The sequence below is a fragment of the Hypanus sabinus genome, chromosome 6, assembly GCF_030144855.1.
Source record: "Hypanus sabinus isolate sHypSab1 chromosome 6, sHypSab1.hap1, whole genome shotgun sequence".
In the NCBI taxonomy this organism is placed as follows: Eukaryota; Metazoa; Chordata; class Chondrichthyes; order Myliobatiformes; family Dasyatidae; genus Hypanus; species Hypanus sabinus.
Genome location: NC_082711.1, coordinates 101,049,222 through 101,054,760, shown reverse-complemented (window position 1 = coordinate 101,054,760; position 5,539 = coordinate 101,049,222). Strand labels below are relative to the sequence as shown.

At 41.8% G+C, this 5,539-nt stretch overlaps 1 pseudogene; it reads right to left on the bottom strand.

Moving 5' to 3' along the window:
* Nucleotides 1-2,266: 2,266 nt before the first annotated feature.
* On the bottom strand, nucleotides 2,267-3,388 carry LOC132395175 (heterogeneous nuclear ribonucleoprotein A1-like; annotated as a pseudogene).
* Between the last annotated feature and the right edge of the window lie 2,151 nt (nucleotides 3,389-5,539).

The following is a 5,539-nucleotide window of genomic DNA, read 5'->3' as shown; positions in this document are numbered from 1 at the left end:
ATTTCTTCGTGAAAAGGAGATTTTGCTATTACTCATTCAAGCAATGTGGGCTTCGCAGGCTGACCTAACATTTTATTTTCGACCCTTAATGAATCTTGAGAAGGTGGTGGAGTGTTGTCACATTAAACTGCTGTAGTTGTTGAGGTGTTGGTGTACCCACAATTCTGTTAGAGAGGGAGTCCCTGGATTTTAGCTCAGTGATGGTGAAGGCCAATGATTTGCAATATTATTATGTAGAGATACAGGAAGATAAAGCACTTTAGCTGTAATTACTTAATATTACAAGACATGAAGTGGAATTTAATAAGGGTATGTGAAGCTGTTACCAGTACAGCTTCTCAACCTTTTTGAGGTGATTTAATTACAGGTCAGAACAAATTATTCTGATATTGTAATGATGAAGCTTCTACTTGGAATTATAAAATATTACTTCCAAGTACGATAATCTATTGGAAAAGGATCAAGTTTGGAGAGATGGGGTTAACTGACTTAAACAGCAAGAGAAATATTTTTCCACAGTAGGTCACTAGCTGCCTGATTGTATTCCAACAGTTGGAGCAAAGGTTTAATGACAGGCCACCATGTCTTCAGTAAATTTATTATGGAAGAACCTATATGTCACCATATACACTGTGGTTCATTTTCTCGCTGATATACTCAATAAATCTATAATAGAATAATAACCATAATAGAATCAATGAAAGTCTGCACCAACTTGAGAAGAAAATCGGGAATTTATTTAATGGCTTATGCAAAGGTATATGAGAAATGTGCTTATATCCAGATTCTCATTATTCTGTAAAGCATGCTTAACTACTAGTGAATAATATCTATATCCACTATATACTGGGGTATCAATGATTATTAAAGTCTATCTGGCTGAAGTGATGCTAACTTTGTGTGCAGGTGGGTGGGAGGTAGGATGGTAGGACAAATGGGGCTTGTTTTGCTGCCTACCATGCTGTGTGTTGTTCTGCCGAGCATTGTGGGCATGCAACGTTGGCCCCAGAATGTATAGCAACACCTGTGAACTGCCCCAGCACTTTCCTAGATGTGTTAGGTGTTTTTTACAAAGATACAGCACATTTCTGCCCTTCGAGCGCACCATCCATTTAACTCTAACCTAATCACAGGACAATTTACAATCAGTAATTAACCTACCAACTGGCACTTTCGTACTGTAGGAAGAAACCGGAACACCTGGACCACATATTCCACAGACATACAAACTCCTTACAGGAGGACACCACGCTAAACTCTGAACTCCAATGCCCTGAGCAATAGTCTCACCCTAACTACCAAGCTACCGTGGTTGATAAAACAAAAGTTGCATTGTAAATGAATGAATCTGAATCTGAATGTGATTTTTTTCAAATGTGGTCATACCTACAGGGTGGACTGGCAGCTTTCCAAAAGCATCCATTGGATTCTATATTACCTATTTTGGGCACATTGGCAATGTTGATAACATGAAACCAGCATCAGTTATCTTAACTATTGTGACCAAGTCAACTGAAATCTTACACAAATCTTATTCTACATCTTACTGACAATTATTTGACCCTAAATTGATCTGGACTTTGTATATCAAAGAGATGATCAATACTCAGTTAAAACTGTAAAATGTCTTCTTCTCCACATCAATAATTAATTAATTAATGACAGCAGATAGCAGCTATCAACTGAAAGAGATTTCAATCTTATTCTGAAAGGAACTTCACTTCCTTTGCTTGTTTTATACTCCCAACAATACAACTCGCGTCTCATTTAGTCCTGTTTCCATATCAGATCAATCATATGCAATATTATTGCTTAGTTATATAGATTCAACAAAAATTTTACCTGTACGCTTTATGTCTGTGAGGAATTTCTTTTTTTTTTCTTTTTTTTTAAATGGAATTTATTTTATTCTTAAATCATGATCACAACTAATACATTTAATATATCACTTGAAAACTGGAGCAATAAAATCAAAAGTTTGTCTAGCAAAGACTCACTGGAATGTTTGTTGTACGCTTCCAGAAGGGAATAGGGAAGGGAAAAAGTTCACTATGAAATAACCTGTTCAACAGTTTATCAAAATATCACAGTCCTTAAGCAGATATCCATGGACATGGGTTTAATTCTTTTTTAAAGTTCATGAGATCAAACACTGACTTTTCTGACAAAAAAAAGGACATTTTCTTCTGGAAGCAGTTGTACCCTGCACTTGGCTGAGATTTGTACTGTAGTAACTGCTGGCTCTCTCCCTGTCACAACTCCTGGCTCATCCTCTCCTGCTAAGTACTGTATTCCTGCAACATAAAACTAGAACCTCTGGCCCAAGGAGCCTCCAGCACTGGAGCCACTGTCCATAAGGACCGCCTGAGCTCCTGCCTCCATAACCTCTGCCTCCACCTCCCTTCATAGGGCCGTAATTAGAGGACTGGTTGGGGTAATTACCAAAGTCGTTGTAGTTGTCACCACTGCCACCTCCAAAGTTTCTTCCACCAAATCCACCATTGTAGCCATCGTAGCCATCATAGTGGCGGCTATGGCTATCCACCTCCGCTGCCATAGCCGCCACCACCACCTCTACCCTGGTTGCCACAGCTGGGGCTGCCACCATACCCAGGGCCACCTCTGTCACCACCGCCGTAGCCACATCCACCATAGCCACCACCAAATCCATTGTATCCATCACCACAGCCCCCATATCCGCCACCTCCTCTTGAACTGCCAGAGCCACCTCGGCTGTTGAAGTTCCCTCCTCCACCATGGCCATCAAAGTTGCCTCCAGAATTGCCAAAGCTGCCTCTACCGAAGTTCCCAGAACTGCCACGACTTCTCCGATTCATGCCCGAATTTTGCATGTTCTCTCGTGAAAGTGCCTTCTTCACTTCACAGTTGTGCCCATTCACTGTGTGGTACTTTTGAACAACTATCTTGTCAACTGCATCATGGTCACCAAAGGTGATGAAAGCAAACCCCCTCTTCTTTCCACTCTGGCGATCTGTCATCACCTCAGTGACTTCAATCTTGCCAATCTTCTCGAAATAGTCTCAGAGGTGGTGCTCCTCTCTGCCTTCTTTGATGCCACCAACAAAGATCTTCTTCACTGTCAAGTGTGCTCCAGGCCTGGTGGAATCCTCTCTAGACACTGCACGCTTTGGCTCCACAACACGACCATCGACTTTGTGTGGCCTGGCAGCCATTGCACCATCCACCGCTGCGACACACCAGTAAGTGACAAATCCAAATCCCCTTGAGCGCTTTGTGTTTGGGCCTCTCAGTCAGTCAGCCAACCCCATTGTTCAAAGTGGTTTCTCAAGCTGTCATCTGTAGTCTCGAAGCTCAGACCCCCTATGAAGAGCTTCCGCAACTGTTCGGGCTCCTGCGAGTCTTCCATATCGCGTTCCTATGAGGGCGCCATCTTGCCTGATTTATGTGTCATTTCAGTGTAATTTCCTCACTGTTCACCTAGTGAACTTTGGGTGTATTTTCCAATTGCATCCTGAATGAAACCTTCACAATCTGACAAATAAAACAAGGCAAAAGGAAAACAAAAAATACCTGTGGGAGGTCAAAATAACTGTTACCAAAAATGTTAATTTAGTAAGGTCATAGACTGGCCCAATCCCTACATTTTTAAATAATTAAAAAAATATATATATTCTAGGTAGTTAGGATAGTGAAGTTTACTAAAGGAGGAGCAGAGATACTGAACAGGAATTGTTATGTAAATCCTTCAAAAATCTAGTACAAATATTAAATATAATTTCATTCTGAGACCTGTATTAAAACATTCCCAGTCAAGGTTCAGAGATCAAATCCTACATAACTATCATCCTTTCGTTTACAACAGGGGAGTTTATTTATCACTTCAGGAGTTCTGTTAGATTTGACAACAAAAAAAACAGAAATTATTTAAGTATAGACACTTTAGATCATAAACAGTATGTCAGAAGTGCAGCCTATGATTTTTTTTTCATTATGTTAATCAGTTTCTTGCTTATTCATCAGTTATCGAGAAATGAAAGGTGCAAAATAAGCACAATTAATATTGGCAAGAGGTGAACAAGCTCTATTCATTTCTTTTGTTGCAACATATTCAATAAAATTGACCTAATCTTTTAAATACGGTCATGAATAAATTGTAATTAGATTGACAAAATATTTATCCTTTTAGAACACCTATTTTTTTTTAGCAGAACACACAAAATGCAGGAACAACTCAACAGGCCAGGCAGTATTTATGGAAAAGAGTAACCAGTCATTTCCGTGACAGGAGACCCTTCATCAGGACTGGGGATAAAGATGAAAACTCAGAGTAAGAATGTGGGGGAAGGGGAGGAAGAAGTACAAGGTGGTAGGTGAGAGGTGAAACTGGGAGAGGGGGAGTGGGTGAAGTAAAGGGCTGGGGAGTTGATTGGCAAAAATGATAAAAAGGCGGGAGAAGGGGGAACCTGATAGGAGAGGGTAGAAGATCATGGAAGAAAGGGGAGGAGCACCAGAGTGAGGTGATAAGGTGAGAGGGAAATGGGAATGGGAGAATGGTGAAGAGGATGGAGGACAATTACTGGAAGTTTGAGAAATTGATGCTTATGCCATCAGGTTGGAAGCTACCCAGATGGAATACAAGTTGTTGCTCCTTCAACCTGAGTGTGGCCTCATTGTGGCAGTCAAGGAGGCCATGGACTGATGTATCGGAATAGGAATGGGAAGTAGAATTGAAATGGGTGGCCACCGGGAGATCCCGTATTTTCTGACGGGGAAGCAGACTCCTAATCTATGTTGGGTCTCACCGATATACAGAAGGCCACAAAAGAAGCATTGGATTCAGTAGATGACCCCAACAGACTCACAGGTGAAGTGTTGCCCCACCAGGAAGGACTGTCTAGGGCCCTGAATGATAATGAGGGAAGAGATGTAGGGGCAGGTGTAGCACTTGTTCTGCTTGCAAGGATAAGTACCAGGAGGGAGATCAGTGGGGAGGGATTACGAAGAAAAGGAGGCACGTAGAAAGCGAACCCTGTGGAAAGTGGAAAGTGGAACGTGATGGGGAGGGAAAGATGTGCCTGGTTTGTCAGATCCTGTTGGAGATGCTGGAAGTTAAAGAGAATTATGTGCTGAATGCGGAGGCTAGTGGGGTGGTAGGTGAGGACACGTCCCCCTCTTGGTTTCACCTATCACCTACCACCTTGTGCTTCTTTCTCCCCTCCCCTCCTCTCCCCAACCTTATTGCTCTGACCTCATCTGGTTTTTTTCCAGTCCTGATGAAGGGTCTCAGCCCAAAACCTCAACCATCTACTCGTTGCCTTAGATGCTGCCTGGCCTGCATTTTGAGTGTGTTGCTTTGGATTTCCAGTATCTGCCGATTTTCGTGTTTTTCTTGTTTGCTTGGTTATAGTGAATGGCAACACCAGATCAGTATGAGCCAGAAGTGCACCAGTTGTCCAACTGGTAAAAGCCTGAAAAATGAACACACAATGCCCATGAAAGGAATAGATACTAACCACTTACTATAATGAAATGGGTGCACAAGAATATTGGGTCTTCA